This window comes from Hypanus sabinus, chromosome 8 (genome assembly GCF_030144855.1).
Source record: "Hypanus sabinus isolate sHypSab1 chromosome 8, sHypSab1.hap1, whole genome shotgun sequence".
NCBI lineage: Eukaryota > Metazoa > Chordata > Chondrichthyes > Myliobatiformes > Dasyatidae > Hypanus > Hypanus sabinus.
In genome coordinates, this window is record NC_082713.1 from 92,856,220 (window position 1) to 92,876,818 (window position 20,599).

Consider the following 20,599-nt stretch of genomic DNA (forward strand, 5'->3'; position numbering starts at 1 on the left):
TTTGGAGGTACCTATTGGACGCAGACCTGTCCATCGAGGGATTCAGGCAACAGTTAATATCTCCACCCATTATCAACATATATTCATTTAAATTAGGAAGAGATGCAAATAGATGTTTAAAGAATTCAGGATAGGCATCATTTGGTGCATAGAAATTAACTATAACAACTTTTTGGTTATAAAGTAAACCAGTAATTAATAGAAATCTACCATTCGGGACTGAGATTGTTTCATAGTGAACAAATGAAATCATGGAGTCTATAAAAATAGATTCACCTTTCACCTTAGCCTATGAATTAGAGGGAATTTTTGACCTTTCCAAAACCTAAAAAAATTCTGATTATCCTCTTTTCTCACATGAGTTTCCTGGGAAAAGATAATCTGAGCATTTAATCTATGAAAAACTTTAAAGATCTTTTGTTTAATCAGATAAATCAAACCATTCATATTCCATGAGACAGAGTTATTATCCAGTTTATTTGAATAAACCATATGGTATGTAAAGGGTTAACCTTCCTGCATAGGAAACTCATGAATCAGGAAGAAGGAAAAAGGTTTAAAGGGGAACCAGAAGTTAAGACAATTCAGACATATTTGCAGTTTCAGTTCAGCCCAAATGAAAAAAAACTAAGAATAGCCCCACCTCACCCACAAAAGCCCCAAAACTGGCCGATAGACAGCCTGAAAGCTAACTAGAAACTCCCTTACCCCCTCTCTCTTGAAGGCAAATCTCCAAAAAAAAAAGAATCAAAATACCACCCATCGTTAAAACATTGTAAGAGGAATGCCATTATTTGCAAAACATTCTGCAAAGCAAGATCTTGAAAAGTGAAACAGAATACTGTAGCGATGTGCTACACACAGCGCTGAAATAACGACACGCAGTCAGTAAGTCATTTCAAGACTAGTTTATTCAAACTTCACGGCGCTGGCATTTAATCCCTAGTGCCCACCCTCTCCGGACGGAAATGACGTCAGAGGTGCATTATCAACGTCTCCCTCCGCGCGCTGGCTATTTGTGATCCAGTTCGCTTGCACAGAAAGTGGGTCGCCACAATACAATCTTATTAATATTTCAGGGAAAAAAAACAATCAATCACCAGATCAGATTCTTGATTATTTTCAAAAACGAACAATTGAAAATAATAAAGTAGGTTAATACAGAAAAAAAAACGAACTTTAACATAGAAACATGACACACGTTTATTGTCCAAAATAAAATACTAGTATTATCAAACCAAGGGCAAAAAACTTCAATCTTTAACAGTCCAAATCTATAAACTGGTTATTAATTTGTAAACTAAATGAAAACAGACATGAAAAAAATTGAGAAAAATGCAAACTTCCATCCATAGTCAAAACATTGAGAAGGGAATGCTATAAACAACACCAAACAAGTGTTAAAAAAAGATCAGCCATTTGTAAAACACTTTGAAAGGTGAGTTCTTGAAAAATGAAACAGAATACAATCTTAATATTTCAGGGAAAAAGTCAATCACTGTTACAAGGACGTGGCGGTGAAACGAACCCAAGTGCGGAACACGGGTGCAGAATTGGTGCCAAGGGAGTCTTCACCTGAAGTCTTGGTTTTAGTAGAGAATTCAGGAATGATGCCAGACTTAGAACTAATAGTCCTAAGAACCATGGAACGAGGATGCTCGTCCACGAGTCTACCAAAGAACTGGCAGCTCCTTCTTGTGCTCACAGGATTTTTATACCGCATTTGCTGATGGAAAGCAGGTGTTTGTAGCTAGTGGAATGTGGGAATGATTGGGAACTAAACGAGGTGATTGAGGCCCAATTCCTGAGGAAAATAGCCAGGTACCAGAAGGGACCATGATAATTACCAAATCAAATTCTTAATTATTTTCAAAAACGATCAATTGAAAATAATAAAATAACAAAAGAAAAAAAAAGGAACTTAAACATAGAAGCATAATAAATCCATACTCCGAAACAGAATACAAGTGTTATCAAACCAATAGCAAAAATCTTCAAACTTCAAAAGTCTAGATCTATGAACTGATTATTAACTTATAAACCAAATGAATACAGACACTGTAGCGGTGTGCTACACGCAGCGAAAGAAACAGCAAATTTATTAGACAGCTGGGATTGAATGTTGATACTAAGGGAATTGTTGAGCTTCTTCCATGGATTTAAACCATTTACATGATTTGTCAGGCAGAACAATCCTTAAATGTGCTGGAAATAGCAGAGCTGGTTGAAAGTTTCTTTCATAAAGCTTGGACATCACTGGTTTAAAAAGCGATCTTTCTCGCATTACCTCGGGACTGTAGTCTTTGGTTTTCCGGTGACGTCATCGTCGAGAATGGCAGCTTGTCACTGGATCCTCCAGAAAAACGTGTATAAGCCCTGTTAACCCATCAAATATAGTATTTTTCAAAAAATATTTGAACTGAAAAGAGAGGCAAGTATGGGGAAAAAGAATGGAAATAAAAAAAGCGACACTGCAGAGCCTGCGGCCGAGAGGAGTGCAGCGAGTGGCTCTCCTACCCGACTGTGTGCTAGCGAGGGGGATGCTGGGCCTCGTTCAGGCCAAGAGGCAAATATGATCGAAATTCTGAAAGAGATAAGGGAGTTTCAGAAAGAAATAAAGCAGCAGCTCCATGATAGAGCTCACCGGCATCAGTCAAAAGATAGTGGTGGCAGAGACTCAAATTGAGAAGGTGGAAGATCGTGTTCAAAATGTGAAATGGAGACTGAGCAAGACAATAAAAATATTAAATCACCAAGAAGGTAAACTGCTTGACCTGAAGGGAAGATCACGGTGGAAAAATATCAGAATCTACAACGTTCCCGAAGGAGCGGAGGGCTCATCTATGACAAAGTTTGTTGGAAAGTTACTGCGGGACGCGCTGGATCATCCCTCGGCTATGGAGCTGAAAATCGAACGAATGATTATCGCGTGTAAGTCCCGAAGTCTACTCAAGATAAGCCAGGCTTAATAATACTTAAATTCTTTCAGTACAGCACCAAGGCAGAGTTTTTACGAAGGGGCTGGGGTAAGAAGAGTTTTTAGACAATAAATTATTTCAACCAAGATTACCCCCGTGGTCCTGCAGAAATGCAAAGAATACTCTGAAGTAAAGCGAGTACTAAAGCAAAAAAAGATTAGATTTCAAACTCCTTACACTGCTAACCTTCGAGTGTTTTATGACGATGGGACGCGGTTCTACCAGACAGTTGAAGAGGCGACTACAGACATGAAGGCCAGAGGGTTGCCCGTCAGCGTGACCAAACCGAGGGAAAGCCTGGCAGAGGAATTATCCCGCTCCGCTTGGGAAATAGTGCGAGAATCGAGAAGGCAGGAGACGGGAGGAGGCCGAGAGAAATATATCAGGAAGAGACTGGGAGTTTCCCAAAAACAGGCTAACCTTTCTTTAGAAGAGCCATAAGATTTGGCTAACTTTAAAAATGTTGAGAAGCTAAACAGAAGCAAAAGTACACGGTGATATACCTATCTCGAGAAATACTGTGGATTTGATATTACTTAGTTGTTATTCTTTATTCGCTTACTTACTCCTTTTCCCCACCAAAATGAGAATTATATGTTTGTGCATATATGTGTATGTATGTAATATATATGTATATGTTTGTGTATATGTATATATAGTACACAGGGAAATCTTTTCTATGTAATGGATTTGTTCACTGACTTTTATCAATACTGCAATGGGGGCCCTCAACTCACAAGTGGGAGTGGTTATCCCTCACAGCTAGATATTTCCTCTAGCTCAATAGGGTCATCTACTAGAGACCTCAGCCTTGGAATCACATGTTCATTGACATTTTTGTTATTATTTGCATTTCCGGGTTCTTATTTGTTCAGGGAGAAGATCAATTAAGTTTTATTCTAATTTCAATGATGCATTGACAGATAAATGCAGATGGCTAAGGACAAGGTAAATTCTTTTCTTTTAATGTCAATGAGCTATTAAATCCAATCAAACGCAAGAGAATTTTATCCAAAATGAAAAAAACAAGCCCGTGTAGTATATTTACAGGAAACTCATTTCAGTGATAATGAGCATAAAAAACTAAAGAGAATGGGCTTCACTAATTAGTTTTTCTCCTCATATAAATCAGGACATAGGAGAGGAGTTGCTATTCTTATCTCAAGTAAGCTAAATTTTGAAAAAGTATTTGAAATGGGAGATAAAGAGAGCAGATATATTCAGGTATAGATGGAAATTCAGTTACTCTATTGAATATATATGCACCCCCCGGAAGTGATATTGGTTTCTTTCAGAAAATTACTGATATTATGGTAATGGAAACAGAAGGTCTCCTGATATGTGGTGGGGGGGGGGGGGGGGAAAGACTTAAATTTACAATTACAACTAAACTTACTCTTCCAATAGAAAAACCTATGAAACAAAATCTTTACATAAGAAAGTTAATACACTTATTGCGGATGTTGGTTTAATTGATATATGGAGGGACCTTTTCCCCAACACTCATTATTCTGCTCCCCATTCTGTATATACAAGAGTAGACTATTTCATAACATTTGGAAAAGACAAAGACTAAATAAACACCTGTGGAATTGGGACAATAGTTGTAAATGACCATGCACCTATATACTTACCTGTTGATTTTGACCTACAACCAGAGAATACTATTTGGAAACTAAATTCAAATCTACTCAATGATCCATACTTTAAGGAACAAATTAAAAAAGAAATTGGTCTCCACTTAGAATTTAATGATAATGCAGAGGTTTCACCTCCCATTTTATGGGATACTCTGAAGACGGTCTTAAGAGGGAAAATTATAGCGATATCTTCATATAAGAAAAAAAGTAAGGAATAAAACATTAGAAGAATTCCAAAACAGGCTGAAGGAACTAGAGAAAAACCACAAATTGAATTTGGCACAGGATACATTAAGGGAAATTTTAAAAATTAGGAATGAAATTAATAGTTTGGCTATACAAGAAATCAGGAAGAATTTAATGTTTCTGAAACAGAGACATTATGAAAGTGGATCAAAATCTATGAAAATTCTGGTGTGGAAACTGAAAAAAAGATAGCAGAAAATACAATTCATAGAATTCGGGACCCAAGAATGAAAATGATAAAATATTAGCTAAGTGAAATTCAAGAAGCTTTTGAAGTGTTTTACATAACTCTATATTCCAAAGTTCCAGGGGGAAACATAATCCGAATAGACACCTTCTTGAATTCTCTAGAGTTACCCACTTTAAGCAAGGAACGATGACTGCTGACATAACTGAAGATGAATTAAAAACTGCAATTAGTGGCTTAGATTAAGCAAGTCACCAGGATCAGATGGGTATATGGCAGAGAATTTAAAAATGAGTTAATTCCTGTTTTACTGCCCACACTGAACTAGGCTCTAAAAAAAGGCACAAATGCCACCCAATTGGAAGGAAGCAATAATCTCAGCTATACCAAAAGAAGACAAGGATAAAATGGAATGCGGATCATTTAGACCAATATCCGTTCTTAATGTAGACTATAGATTATTTACCTCCATCATGGCCAAACCATTAGAGGAGTTTCTACCCATATTGATACGTAACGATCAGACAGGTTTATATGACAACACCAGACACAAGATAATCTACGAAGGACACTTCACATTATGGATCATATACAAAAAAATAAAATCAAAGCAATAGTGATAAGCCTGGATGCTGAAAAAGCATTTGATTCGGTTAACTGGAATTTTCTTTACAGAGTTTTACATAGATATGGTTTCCAAGACACGATTATTAAATCTACACAGACACTATATGACAATCCTACTGTGTTGCCCTTAAGGCATTCATTTAGTTTATTATATTTTCGCTTTAGCAATTCATTTGTAATCATTTTCTAGTTAAAGTTAAGGTTGTTGAAAGTAATTTCATTGTCTGTGATATATCGCGGCATGTGATGACATTACACCTGGTTTTGCTGTGTCCTGTGGGCAAATACCAGTTTGGAGAAGCAGGAAGGAGAGGGCTTGTGTGTGCAGGATCAGCGCGAGAAAAGTTTTCTTTCTACGCATTAGAAACATCATAGAAGCAAAGCCGTAAGTTCATAAGATAATCAATATGTTGAAGTAAAAATGTTATCGCTGATTCTGTTAAAAGTAATGATGGTTGATGAAGTTTATGTTCTTTGTTATTTAAAGAGTTGCTGATAGTTTGTGTTGAAGCGTATTTAAAGCAGTTGATGGCGTAGGTAGATTCTGACTGTATGTTGTACTTTAATGTAATATAGTTTATTGTAGTTTTAGTTTTGCAAGTATTTATGATGTAAATGTGATGCCAAGAAGGAAACAAATACTGTATATATTTTGTATTGTTTTATCAACAGATTTCACCATACCACCATACGTTAATGTGGAAGAGTGAACAGTGAACAGTTAATCTTACTGGGATCGTGCCTCATTGACCGGTTTATACTTGGTGTTTAGTTCAAAGTTTTTACACTCGTGCGAGAACACTAAAGTGAAAAGGTGGCATTACCAGGTGTTTCAAGTGCTATGCTGGCATCGCGATTCAGCGTCAAGTCATTGCCATCCAGCGCCAGGAGCAGTAGGGCATCAACAAATAAGACTGCCCACGCAAGAGCTAAAGCAGAAACTGCTAAGATGCGAGCGTCATACTCTGAAAAGGTAGCAAAACTGAAAATGGAAAAGGCTGCCAGAGAAGCCGAAAACCAAAAGGAAGCCGCTGCCAGAGAAGCCAAAAACCAGTTGGAAAGGGTAAGGATAGAAGCAGAGTTAGAAGTACTGACACTACACCGAGAAACTGAAGCTGCCAGGGTGGAAGCAGAGATATTAGAAAATGCTGAAGAAATGCATGTTCTGGTTGACGTAAAATCTACTTCAGAAAGGACCAGATTGGAATGCACAAGCCACTATGTCCGATCTCGAATAGACTTGAAGAGTCGTTCTTCCTCTCCATACTTGTATGCTAACATCTCATTTCATGAGGAGTCAAAGAGAGGTCCAATTGCATCACATCCATCTGAGGAAGACAATTTACCCTTGCAACTTCACAACGAATTCAAGAATGAAAGGTCTGATGACAAATACTTCTCAACACAAAAATTACCAGATTTGGCGAGAGGAGAGGCAAAGGCTGAATTCAGAACAGCAAATCCCATAACAGATGTACAGTCATATAGCCGCCGACATATTCCCCCAGCCAGCATGCCACTTGCAGTTGAACCCACGCACAGTATTTAGCATGATGAGATCTCGTCACTTCAGGACTATACCAGTTTGACGATAAGCCTGAAAGTTAACACGTAGGGTACTCTTCATTCGCCAACGCTCTCCACGGAGTCCAGCTCGGAGCAACCCAAGAGTTGGATCATATGACAAAATGCCTGGGAAAAGAATCATGCAAACAGGTCAGACGCATACGTTCAGTGTACATCAACAACCCCAACCTAGCCTTACGCAAAGTATGGGAGAGACTTCAGGAGTGCTAATATGGCCCCTGAAATTATTGAAACGGCACTATTTCGACACCTGGAAAATTTTCCTAAGGTGTCAGCCAAAGACCACACTAAGCTAAGAGAGCTCGGAGATCTACTCATGGAGAGTGAAGGCGCTAAAGAAGATGGCTATTTAACTGGCCTGTCATATTTAGATACTTCATACAGAATTAGACCAATCGTGGACAAACTTCCATTTGGGCTGCAGGAAAGATGGGTGGCTGTTGGCTCAGAGTACAAGGAAAAGAACGATGGTCGATTTCCTCCCTTTGAGTATTTCACTAGGTTTGTGTGCAAGGAAGCGAAGAATCGAAATGACCCTAGCTTCATGAGTCAAGGTAGCAGTACAATTCACACCAAGCCAGTCAAATCCACTTTGAATAATTTTAACATCAATAAACCTGTCAGTGCGTAAAACTGAAGTCTCTACAACTAACAATGACCCTAACAAGAATTGTCCATTGTACAACAAACCCCATCCCCTCAAAAAATGCAGAATGTTTAGGGAAAAAACCCTTTGACGAAAGGATAGCCCTTCTCAAGGAGAAAAAAATGTGTTTTAAATGCTGTTGCTCTACCTCTCACCTTGTTAGAGTGAGGTGCTTGGAATGTAATAGCACTAATCACGATGGGGCCATGCACTCCGGCCCATTACCGCAAACTGACAAAGCTCCTTCACCCTCACAAGAGGGCAGCGGGGAGGGAGAGGATCACTCCAAGACAACTGTTGTCAGCTCAAGCTGCACAGAAATTTGCGGTCAAGGTCAGTCAAGTCGTTCTTGTTCAAAGATCTGCCCTAAAGGTGTACCCTAAGGGAGCCAAAGACATGGCCATTAAAGCCTATGTAATTCTGGACGACCAAAGCAATCACACACTAGTCAGACCAGGGTTCTTTGATTTGTTCAATGTAGAGAGTAATCAGTTCCCATACTACCTTAGAACTTGCTCAGGCAGTGTAGAAAGATATGGGAGGAAGGCAGAAGGCTTCCAGCTTGAGTTGCTGGATGGTAAAGTTGTCATCTGCCTCCCTCTGCTCTTAGAGTGCAATGAAATTTTGAATAACCGCACCAAGATCCCGACGCCAAGCGCTGTGTAACACCAGCCGCATGTCCACCACATCGCCAAGCACATTCCAGAACTGAACCCAAAAGCAGAAATACTCCTGCTACTAGGAAGAGACGTTCTCCAGGTGCACAAGGTCAGGCAGCAGGTCAATGGACCAAACAAACACCCCCTTCGCCCAATGCCTGGATCTGGGCTGGGTGGTGATTGAAGTGTGCCTTGGCAATGTACACAAACCAACAGTTAACACACTCAAGACCAATGTGTTAGAGAGTGGCCACCATTCAATTTTTCAACCCTGCACAAGCTACATGTGTATCAAGGAAGCACGACAGGGCTTTAACAAGTGTAGTAAAGTAACTGACAGGACACTGGGACAGTCTTCGCTCAAACTGAGCATGATAATAAACTTGCTCCATCAGCACAAGATGCCATCTTCTTAAAACTAATGGACACCAAGGTCTTCAGAGACGAAGCAAATAACTGGGTCGCCCCACTACCTTTCAGAGAACCACGCCAGCGCTTGCCAAACAACAAAGAGCAGTCAAGCGGTTCACATCTTTGCAAAAAACCCTGAAAAGGAAACCTGAGATGCAGCAACAATATGTAGCATTCATGGAGAAGATCTTCGCTAATGGACATGCTGAAGTAGCACCGCCACTGAGGGAAGGCGAGGAGTGCTGGTACCTCCCAACATTTGGGGTTTACCACCCACAAAAGCCCAATCAGATCAGGGTGGTCTTCGACTCCAGTGCTCAGTGCGCTGGTATCTTCCTTAATGATGTGCTCCTCACAGGCCCCGACCTCAACAATACTCTTCTCGGGGTCCTGCTGCACTTCCGGAAGGAGAAGGTTGCAATCTTAGCAGACATCCAGCAAATGTTCCATTGCTTCTTAGTACAGGAAGACCATCGCAATTTCCTCCGTTTCTTATGGCACAATGACAATGACATTAACAAGGAAGTCACTGAGTACCAGATGAAAGTCCATGTTTTTGGCAACTTTTGGCAAAAGTCCATCACCTGCCATGGCCACCTTTGGGCTGCGAAGAGCCATCAGAGCACAGGAGCACGGCGATGACACCGTTAAGTTTGTAGAAAGGCACTTCTATGTCAATGACGGCTTGATATCACTACAGAAAGAAGACGAAGCAATCGAGCTGCTCTGACGTAAACAAGCCTCACTCGCTGAGTCAAACCTCTGCTTGCACAAGTTCGCATCACTGTCAGGCAGTAATGGAGGCCTTTCCACACAATGACTGTGCTCCAGCAATCAAAGACCTAGATCTAGATGGAGAAACCATACCCACACAAAGGAGTTTGGGCCTCCTTTGGGAGATTACAACTGATACAATCATGTTCTCCGTGCCGACTGTGATTAAGCCATTCACCCGCCGTGGAGTTCTCTCCACTGTCAACAGTGTTTTTGATCCCTTTGGTTTATTGGCGCCAGTTATGATCCAAGGAAGAGCCCTTCTCAGGGAACTTACCTCTGAGCTCTCCGACTGGGAGGCTTGGACAGATTCACTTCAAGATCTAAAACAGCTTCATATCCCATGTAGGTACACTGCGGACGAATTGGCCCAGGCAAAGGATGCCATCATTAAAGCAACTCAATGAGCAGCTTTTGCAAGGGAGTTTTCGGCCCTCAAAGTTAATAAACCAATACCAAAAGACAGCCCTTTGAGGAAACTCAGCCCGATCCTCAAGAACTATTTCATTTGCATTGGAGGCCGATTACTACACTCTTGCCTTTCAGCTGCAGAAAAGAGCCCAGTAATCCTGCCCAAAGACAGCCATGTGTCCTTACTGCTTACTCGCCATCACCATGAACAGGTAAGGCATCAGGGACGTCACCTGACAGAAGGAGCAATCAGGGCAGTGGAACTGTGGATCTTGGGAGGCAAAACACTGATCAGTTCAGTACTCCACAAGTGTGCAACCCGCAGGAAACTGCGAGGGAAGATGGAAGCTCAACGTATGGCGGATCTCCCACCAGAACGCCTTGAAGCCTGCCCTCCTTTTACGTACGTGGGGCACGATGTACTTGGTCCGTGGACTATCACCACTAGATGCACAAAAGGAGGACAAGCAGAGACCAAATGGTGGGCCATCATGTTCAGCTGCATGAGTTCAAGAGTGGTACACACTGAAGTCATTGAATCTTTGGATACATCCAGATGCATTAATGCTCTCAGGCGCTTCTTTGCACTAAGGCCCTGCAAAACAGTTAAGATCTGATTGCGGCACGAACTACGTTGGAGCATCCAAGGAGCTCAGAATGATCAAGACGGTGCAAAGTTACCTCAGTCAGCAGGGATGCAACTGGGAGTTCAACACACCACACACCTCTCACATGGGAGGCTCATGGGAGCAGACGATTGGTATCGCCAGAAGGATCCTTGATTCAATGTTTCTGCAGCAACGCACCCGACTGACCCATGAAGTACTGTGCACACTAATGGCAGAGGTCACAGCCATTATAAATGCATGACCACTCCTACCTGTCTCTTCTGACCCAGAAAGCCCCTTCATACTCTCGCCATTAATGCTCCTTACGCAGAAGACAGGAGCTCCCCCTCCACCTGGGGACTTGTCCGATAAGGATTTGTACAAAAAGCAATGGAGACAAGGTCAGGCTCTCGCAGATCAGTTCTGGTCTCATTGGAGACATGAATAACTGCCTTTGTTGCAACATAGATAAAAGTGGACAGAACCTCACAGGAATCTTCAAGTTGGAGATTTAGTCCTGCTCAGGGACAAACAGATTGCCCACAACTGCTGGCCAATGGCCAGAATCACTGCCACATTCTCTGGTAGGGATGGACATATCAGGAAGGTTGAGTTGAAAACTTCTGACCAAGGTGATGTGAAACCTTACCAAAGGCCAGTTGCGGAAGTCATTCTACTTTTACCTACGGACTGATTTAGAGACAGAAGTTTGTAATATGTTCATAGTGACCTTACAAATGTCAGGCGGGGAGTGTGTTGCCCTTAAGGCATTCGTTTAGTTTATTATATTTTCGTTTTAGTAATTCCTTTGTAATCATTTTCTAGTTAAAGTTAAGGTTGTTTGTCTGTGATATATCATGGCATGCGATGACATCATACCCGGTTTCGCTGCATCCTGTAGGAAAATACCAGTTTGGAGAAACGGGAAGGATGGCTTGTGTGTGCAGGATTAGCGCGAGAAAAGTTTTCTTTCTACTCACTAGAAACATCATAGAAGCAACGCCGTTCATAAGATAATCGATATGTTGAAGTAAAAACGTTTCGCTGATTCTGTTAAAAGTACTGACGGTTGATAAAGTTTATGTTCTTTGTTATTTAAAGAGTTGCGGATAGTTTGTGTTGAAGTGTATTTAAAGCAGTTGATGGCGTAGGTAGATTCTGACTGTATGTTGTATTTTAATGTAATACAGTTTGTTGTAGTCTTATTTTTGCAAGTATTTAGGATGTAAATGTGATGCCAAGAAGGAAACAAATACAGTATATATTTTATATTGTTTTATCAACAGTTTTCACCATACATTAATGTGGAAGAGTGAACAGTAAATGGTTAATCTTACTGGGATCGCGCCTCATTGACCGGTTTATACTTGGTGTTTAGTTCAGAGTTTTTACACCTGTGTGAGAACACTACACCTACTGCTAGGATTAAAATCAATGGATAGTTATCAAATAGTCTTACCCTAGAAAGGGGCACGAGACAGGGTTGTGCATAGTCACCGCTACTCCGCGTTATATCTAAAACCATTAGCTCAATACATCAGACAAGATGAAGATACCAGGGGAATTACTATTAAAGGAACAGAGCATAAATTGGCTTGTTATGCGGATGACATTTTGATCTATCTAGGGTAACCAACATGCTCTTTACCTAAATTGATGCAACCCTTTGAAAAATATGGTCAATTATCATGATAGAAGATCAACATAGATAAAACCCAATTACTTTCATATTACTATATCCCACCAAGAGAAATTGAAAGTAGATGCCCCTGGACATGGCACACAGAATCTTTCAAATATTTGGGCATCATTATGCCGAAAGATTTGGCAAAATTATTAGAATGTAATTATCAGCCTTTATATAAAAAAAATGTGCCAAGATGGAACCTGAGTCCTTTTTTCAGTCTCAGTTCAAGGATTGAGTCTGTTAAAATAAATATACTTCCCAAACTGTTATATCTCTTTCAGACCCTACCAGTAGAGCTTAATCAAATTCAATTCAATGAATGGAACAAGATGTTATCAAGGTACATTTGGCAGGGTAAAAGGCCTAGAGTTTGTCTCAAAACTTTGCAATTAGCGGGGACTTCCAGTAAGATGGTGATTGTTTAGTCGCTCCGAACTTTTGCTCTGTTATTCTTCCTATCTTTGCAATATATGTCTCCCTTCTTAAACCTTAGTTAGGTATTTTATTAGTTCTCTTTTACTTGCCTGCGAACACATCTATCTTATAATGGCTACCAAAAGTACTAAAACCGGGAAAAAAGAAACTTCTACTGCTTTGCCGGCTGACATTCTCGCTGTTTTGGAACAACATCGACAAGATACTTTAATGGATTTTAGAACTGAATTTAGAACTTCTTTCAACCAGCTGGATTTCAAATTGGTTCAGATCAATGCTAGAGTGTTTGAACATGCTGAACATTTATCTCGCATTGACTTAACTTCTGAAGATTTAAAACGCCGTGTTCAATATCTTGAAACTCTCTGCTCCAACCTAGAGGAGAAGAACAGTAAACTTTTTTCCAAATGGTGGATCTTGAAAATCGGAGCAGACGTTGCAATCTACGAATTCTTGGCTTGCCAGAGGCCACCGAAAAGGGCTCTCCCGTTGAATTTTTTTCTGTTTTTCTCTGTGAGATTTTCGGGAAAGAATTTCTTCCGACTCCACCTGAGCTTGAAAGGGCTCACAGGATGTATGTTTCTCGTGTAACTCTGGGTTCCCATCCACGGCCAGTTATTTTATGCTTTCACCAATACCAGGTGAAAGACTGTTTGATTATGGAGGCACGCCGCAGAGGTACTTTTGCTTTTCAAAACATGGTCATTCGTTTTGTGAAGGATTATCCCCCCAGGTTCTGAAGATGCGTGCTGAGTTTAAAGGTGTAATGAAAGTGCTTTTTGATCACGGATTCAGACCCTCTGTCCAAAATCCAGCCGATCTTCGAATTACACTTACTACTGGAGATTATAAGTGGTTTAAATCAGTGAAGGAGGCTGAGGCATTTGTTGGAAGTCTTCCGGCCACCTCGTCTTCTTCGGAACCGGCCTGACCTTCTAAAATGGTTGATAAGTACTTCTCAGGTAAAACTATTTTTTCCGAACTCAGACTTTACTTGAATAATTCAGACATTATCTATTGAAACTCTAAGGGCTGTAGTCAATCTCTCCCTGGACGGTACGTTTTTTCTAAATAGATAATCTAAGTTTAATGTTTCCCTGCGGACTTTCAGATTTTACTTGTGTAACCGATTTTATTTTTGTATAACTTTATCTATAGAGATCTACAACTGACTTTAACTTGTTTTGGAGGTTTGGAGTTTTTATTGAAGGCCGCCCTGTTGGTTTATTCATAGTTTCAGTTTTGCTTTTTTTCTGTAAATGGTTGATAAGTACTCTCTTTGAATTTATAATTTCCCCCCTCTCCCTCCCTGTTTTTTCTTTCAATCTTTTATAACTTTTCGCGGGTAGGTTAGTTTTAGTTTTCTTCTGATTTTCTTTGTGTTAAGTTTTATACTTCTGTTGAAGTTGTTCCTATTTGTAATTCTGTTTTCTAGTGCATAAATTATTATTTGCTATATTATTTATACTGAACTTTTGTTAACGACACAGAACTGGAAGTCATATTTGGGTTAATTTTTTTGGTAGAACTAGCTGCTTTTTTAGGTAGCCGTCTAGTTTTGGGTTGCGAGGGTGGGGTGGGTTCTCCAGTTCCAACACTACTCATTGTTTCTTTTGTTTCCCTTTGTTATTCAGGACATGTCTCTGTTTTGATTCTACGGATCTATGTTTACATTTTTGCTCCCAGACAGTTACTGTACTGCTTGATTTTTTATATGCCTGCTACCTTCTATGTACTAACAATTGATAATGGTTAATACACTTAAATTTGTGAGCTGGAATGTAAAGGAATTCCTGTTAAAAGAAGGAAGGTCTTCTCACATATTAAACAACTCAAAGCTGACATTGCTTTCCTTCAAGAAACTCATATTCGTAGTATTGATAATTCTCGGCTTTTGTCAAAGTGGGCGGGTCAGCATTTTCATTCATCCTTTGTCGCCAAAGCTGGGGGGAGGGGGGGGGTCTCCATCCTTATTAATTCAAATATTCCTTTTGAACTCCATACTAAGATATCTGATACAAATGGCCATTTTATTATTGTTTCTGGTAAATTATATAACACTAAAGTTGTACTAGCAAACCTGTATGCTCCCAATTTTGATGATGTTAATTTTTTTGGATGTTTTTTCTCCTCACTACCAGATTTAAACTCATACTCTCTTATACTGGGTGGCGATTTCAATTGTTGGTTAGATCCTAATTTGGATCGGTCGTCCTCTGTTACTAGACTACCTACTAAATCTGCCTTAGCTATTCATTCTTTTCTCTCTAATTATGGTATCTCTGATATATGGTGTTTCCTTCATACTACTGAGAGAGATTATTCTTTTTTTTCACATGTTCACCATACCTTTACTAGAATTGATTACTTTTTACTTGATAATCAACTTATTCCATTTCTCTATTCTTGTGATTATCAGAGTATACTGATTTCTGACCATGCCCCAATTACTTTGGCTTTAAATTTTCCTGGTCTCCCTCAGAGGAATAAACACTGGCGTTTTGACTCGACTTTATTATCGGATGATGATTTTCTAAAATTTATTAAGGATCAGATAACCTTTTATTTTAACACCAATACATCATCTGAAATGTCATCCCAGATTGTCTGGGATGCCATGAAAGCATATTTGAGGGGTCAAATAATCTCCTAAACAGCAAATCTTAATAGAAAGTCCTGTGCAGATCGATTAGACCTCATTAATCAGATTAAAGAGTCAACTGTATGCTCAAACTAAGAATCCTGAATTATACAAGAAGTGTAGAACTTCAAACTAAATTTAATCTTCTGTCTACTCAACCTGTCGAACGCCAACTTCTTGAAAGTAAGAGTCGCTTTTATATTCATGGTGACAAATCTGGTAAATTTCTAGCCAATCAGCTGAGGCGTTCCAAAGCCAAAAAACATATTACAAAGATCCGTAAGGAGAATGGAGACTTTACATCGGATCACTTAGAAATCAATGACGCATTTAAAAATTTTTATTCTCGACTTTATTCCTCTGAATGAAAATATCTCTGTTGATCATTTTTTAAATAATCTGAATATTCCTTCGCTTTCATCTGATTTTAAAGCTAAACTTAATGTGCCTATATCATTAGAAAAAATATCTTTTACAATTTCTGCATTGTCTTCAGGGAAATCTCCTGGACCTAATGGGTTCCCTGTAGAATTTTATAAATCATTCTCTTCACTTCTTTCTCCTCAGTTATTCTCAGTATTATCTGACTCGTTTAATTACGGTAAATTGCCACCCTCTTTTAATGAGGCATCTATTATTCTTTTATTAAAAAAGGGTAAAGACCCAACAGAGTGTTCCTCGTATAGGCCGACTTCTTTGCTTAATGTTGATGTTAAAATCTTGGCCAAAGTTTTGGCTTATAGAGTAGAAACTGTTATTCCCTCTATATTTTCTGATGATCAAACTGGTTTTATTAAAAACCGTCTTCCTTTTTTTAACATTCGGCATTTATTTAACATTTTATATTCACCTCCAACTGGGATTCCTGAATGTGTTATTTCCCTTGATGTGGAGAAAGCATTTGATCGTATAGAGTGGAACAACCTTTTTGCAGTTTTAGAAAAATTTGACTTCAGTTAAAGTTTTATCTCTTGGATCAAATTGCTATATCTGTGTCCTACTGCCTCTGTTTTGACTAATTTTCAGAAATCCCAGTTATTTAACCTCAAACATGGCACCCGTCAGGGATGCCCTTTAAGTCCCTTTCTCTTTGATTTGGCTATAGAATCTTTGGCGAAAGCATTTCGAAACTGTCCTGAATTGACTGGGATTTGGAGAGGGGGTGTTGAGCAAAAAGTTTCTCTTTATGCTGATGACCTATTACTTTTTCTTTCAAATCCGTCTACATCCTTACCTCCAATGTTTTCACTTCTTGATCAGTTCTCTGGCTATAAACTTAATTTACATAAGAGTGAAATTTTCCCAATTAATAAAGAAGCACAAGAATTAACATTCCATGATCTCCCTTTAAAAGTAGTTCGTAATCAATTTACTTATCTTGGGATTACAGTCACAAGGAAGTTTAAAGATTTTTTTTTGTGAAAATTTTGCCTATCTTTCATATACTATAAAACAGAGTCTGTTACAATGGTTACCTCTATCTATGTCTTTGGTAGGTCGTATTAATGTTGTTAAAATGTATGTTCTCCCTAAACTTTTATATTTATTTCAATCAATTCCAATTTTTATTCCTAAATCTTTTTTTGATTCCTTAGACTCTATTATTTTGCCATATCCGTGGAAGAATAAGCGCTCTAGAATTAATAAAGTTTATCTCCAAAAATCTAAAAAAAAGGGTGGCATGGCTTTACCTAACTTTCGTTTATATTATTGGGCAGCCAATATATGTTGAGCTACCTTTTGGTCTTTTTCCGAGTGCCCTAATTGGGTGGCAATGGAGTGGAGTTCCACTAAAGATTTATCATTTCTGCACTTCTTGGCTCTGTACTCCCTAGTAGTTTGTCCAGATTAATGGTTAATCCTCTTGTTAGACACACTTTGCGTATATGGGCTCAGTTTAGGAAATTTTATGGTTTTTCCTTTTCTAGCCCTATCTTACATAATCACCTTTTTTTACCTACTACATGTGATTCAGCATTCCATGATTGGTATAGAAAGGGCATTAGACATTTTGAAGATCTTCGCATCTTTTCAACAGCTCTCTGCTAAGTTCAATCTGTCCAATGCTCATTTTTTTAGATATCTCCAAATTAGACACTTTATTAATCCTTTAATTCCTAACTTCCCTGAAATGCCTGAGAAAAATGTTACGGACTTATTTCTTTCTATTAATCCACTAGGTAAAAGTTTAATATAATTTATTCGTGATAAATTAGCATCCTTACGACGTGCCCCTGTGGATAAAATCAGAATGGCTTGGAAGCATGATTTAAATATCTCCTTATCTGATGAGACTTGAGACTCAATTCTCAAATCGGTTAATTTAACCTCTCTTTGTGCTCGCCATTACCTTTTACAGTTTAAGATTGTTCATAGAGCCCATATGTCTAAATCTAAACTATCTCGATTTTACCCTAATATTAGTCCTCTTTGTGATAAATGCAAAAGGGGCAAGGCCTCTCTCATTCATATGTACTGGTTTTGTCCTAGCTTGGAGAAATTTTGGAAAGATGTCTTCATAACTTTATCGTATATTCTGAATCACCACTTAGAACCTAACCCTTTAATTGCTTTGTTCAGTTTTTTGGGTGAGACAGATTTACGTCTGAGTTCAACTAAGTGTCGAAAATTATCTTTTGCTTCTCTCCTGGCTAGACGTTTAATCCTCCTTAGATGGAGAGATGTTGCCCCGCCCACGCATGCTCAATGGCTTAATGATATTATGTCCTGCTTAGACCTTGAAGAAATTCACTATTCAGTTCTTAATTCGGATATAAAGTTCCATAAGGTCTGGGGACCTTTTATTGAGTACTTTCATAACCTTCCTCTTAACTCAGGATTTTTTTTTCGGTCCCTTGCTTTCAGCTCCTTTTTTTTTGGTAGTAGGCATTAATATCTTCTGTTGCTAAGTGTATTTACAGTTTTGGGGGTTTGAATGTCCTGATTTATATTCTCTATATTGTGTTGTGGTTGGTCTGGAGTTCTTTTTTTGTTGCGGGGCTTGGGGAGGATACTAATTTTACATGTCTTCAATTTGGGTGCTTCCTCAATTATCTTTTTTTATATTATATTATTATTGTATGTTTATTTTTGCACTGTATTAATGTTCCTCATTTTGATCTGGGTTTTTTTTTTATCTGTAGCGATGTAGAAAATGTATAAAAAAAACTAATAAAAAACACTTTGCAATTAGCAAAAGGGAAGATGGGGCCTACCTTCTCTTAGAGATTATTATTTTGCAGCACAGTTGAGAGCTGTGATATGTTGGTGCAACCCATCATGTGACGCTCAATGGAAAAACATTGAGGAGTGGGTATTTCCCATCCTCATACAAGCAATTTTGGCTTATAACAACCTGCAAAGGTACATAAATACTATTGATAACCCATGGGTGAAATTGACTCTTAAAATATGGAAAACTACTATAAAATAATATAATCTAGAGGGAGATATTGCAATTCTTAAATGGTGTGCATATGACTCAGATTTTACACCAAGTAAATTGGATGCTAGATTTAAGGACTGGACAGCTAAAGGAATAACCGTTCTTTGCAACATAATGAAAGAAGAAACATTGTTCAGTTTTGAAATGCTTAAAGAGAAACACTTATTAGAAAAACAAGATTTTTAACGGTATTTACAGATGCGACTATATGTTAATAAGACATTTAAAAATGTAACCAAGGCAAGTACATGCTTGATAGAGCTATTTAGAAAAGCATGTAATTCAGATAATGGTAGTAGAATCATTTCAAGTATGTATAAGGGATTGTCAAATCTTAAAACATATTCGACTTCATACATTAAAACAAAATGGGAGAAGGAAGGAGGGATAATTATATCTGAGAAGAATGGACAACAATATGGAGGTATCAATGGAAGTGTACCAGTTCATAGAAATGGAGGGAGTCTGGATGGAAAAGATAAGATATTTTTACACCCTCTCAGAAGTCCCATTATGATAGTAACCTCCCTGTTTACTGAAGAAATTGGGGAAATCAAAATGCAAATCATTATCATATTTTTTGGGACTGCTCTGTTATCAAAAACTATTGGAGGGGCCCTTTCATGCAGTGGCTAGAGAGTACATAGAAGCACTGCCAGAGGAATTACTTGAGAAAGATACAATAGTATCATTTAAGTGTTTGGATATAGGGGCAGGGCTTAGAGGGATATTATGGGTCAAAAGCAGGAAATTGGGAGTAGCTCCATGGAAAACACGGTTGGTGTGGTGGTTCCTTTAAAACAAACCAAAACTGCTGATAGACTAAGCCAGGAAGTTCAAAGGTTTCAAAGGTACATTTAATGTCAGAAAAATGTATACAATATACATCCTGAAATGCTTTTTCTTTGCAACCATCCATGAAAACAGAGGACTGTCCCCAAAGAATGAACAACAGTTAAATGTTGGAACCCCAAAGTCCCCCCCCCCCCCCCCCAGCGTATGTGGCAGCAGCAATTCCCCCTCCCCCACCAGCAAAAAAAGTACTGGCACACGCCACCGAGCACTCGTGTGAGCAAAGCAACGGCAAAGACACAGACTTGCAGTACACCAAAGACTACTTGTTCACCCGATATTCAACATAACACAGGATCTCTCTCTCCCTAATAAGGGAGAAAGAGACGTCTCCGTTCCACAGTGAGTGGGGAGACATAAACAACTCGCTGGTTTATGATGTTAAAAGTACATTGCATTGCTTTTTCCAAGCTCCGTGCCCAAAGATCTCGGGTCTCTGGGTACACAGCCTTAGATCTTCCATCTCCCACAACACACCCATCTCTTGCCCAGACACCGACCTTTGATTCGCCAGTCTCCAGAGTCAAGAGATCTCGGCCCTCTTAAGCCGAGCCCTTGGTGTGCTGAACGGCCATTTGTGAAATCCCATTCCCGCAAAGGCCCAAAGTCAGTGTACATCTACAGGTCAAGGTCTTCAAAAGAACCCTAAAAGGGAAAAATAGAGATATTAAAGATGGACTGACACTGTATTCCAAAATACAAAGTTCCAAATCATAAAAACCAGCAATGACAATCTTGCAGAAACAAAAAGCTAACAAAATTTGT

At 39.1% G+C, this 20,599-nt stretch overlaps 1 protein-coding gene across 1 annotated transcript in view; it reads right to left on the reverse strand.

Moving 5' to 3' along the window:
* Positions 1-893: 893 nt before the first annotated feature.
* Positions 894-20,599, reverse strand: part of LOC132398291 (non-histone chromosomal protein HMG-14A-like) — a 44,874-nt gene continuing 25,168 nt past the window's right edge. The window contains exons 9-10 of the mRNA XM_059977493.1: positions 20,335-20,479; positions 894-2,376 (exon numbers count right to left, since the gene is read on the reverse strand). The gene's annotated coding sequence lies outside the window, so the exon portion shown is untranslated. The remainder of the gene's footprint in view (positions 2,377-20,334; positions 20,480-20,599) is intronic.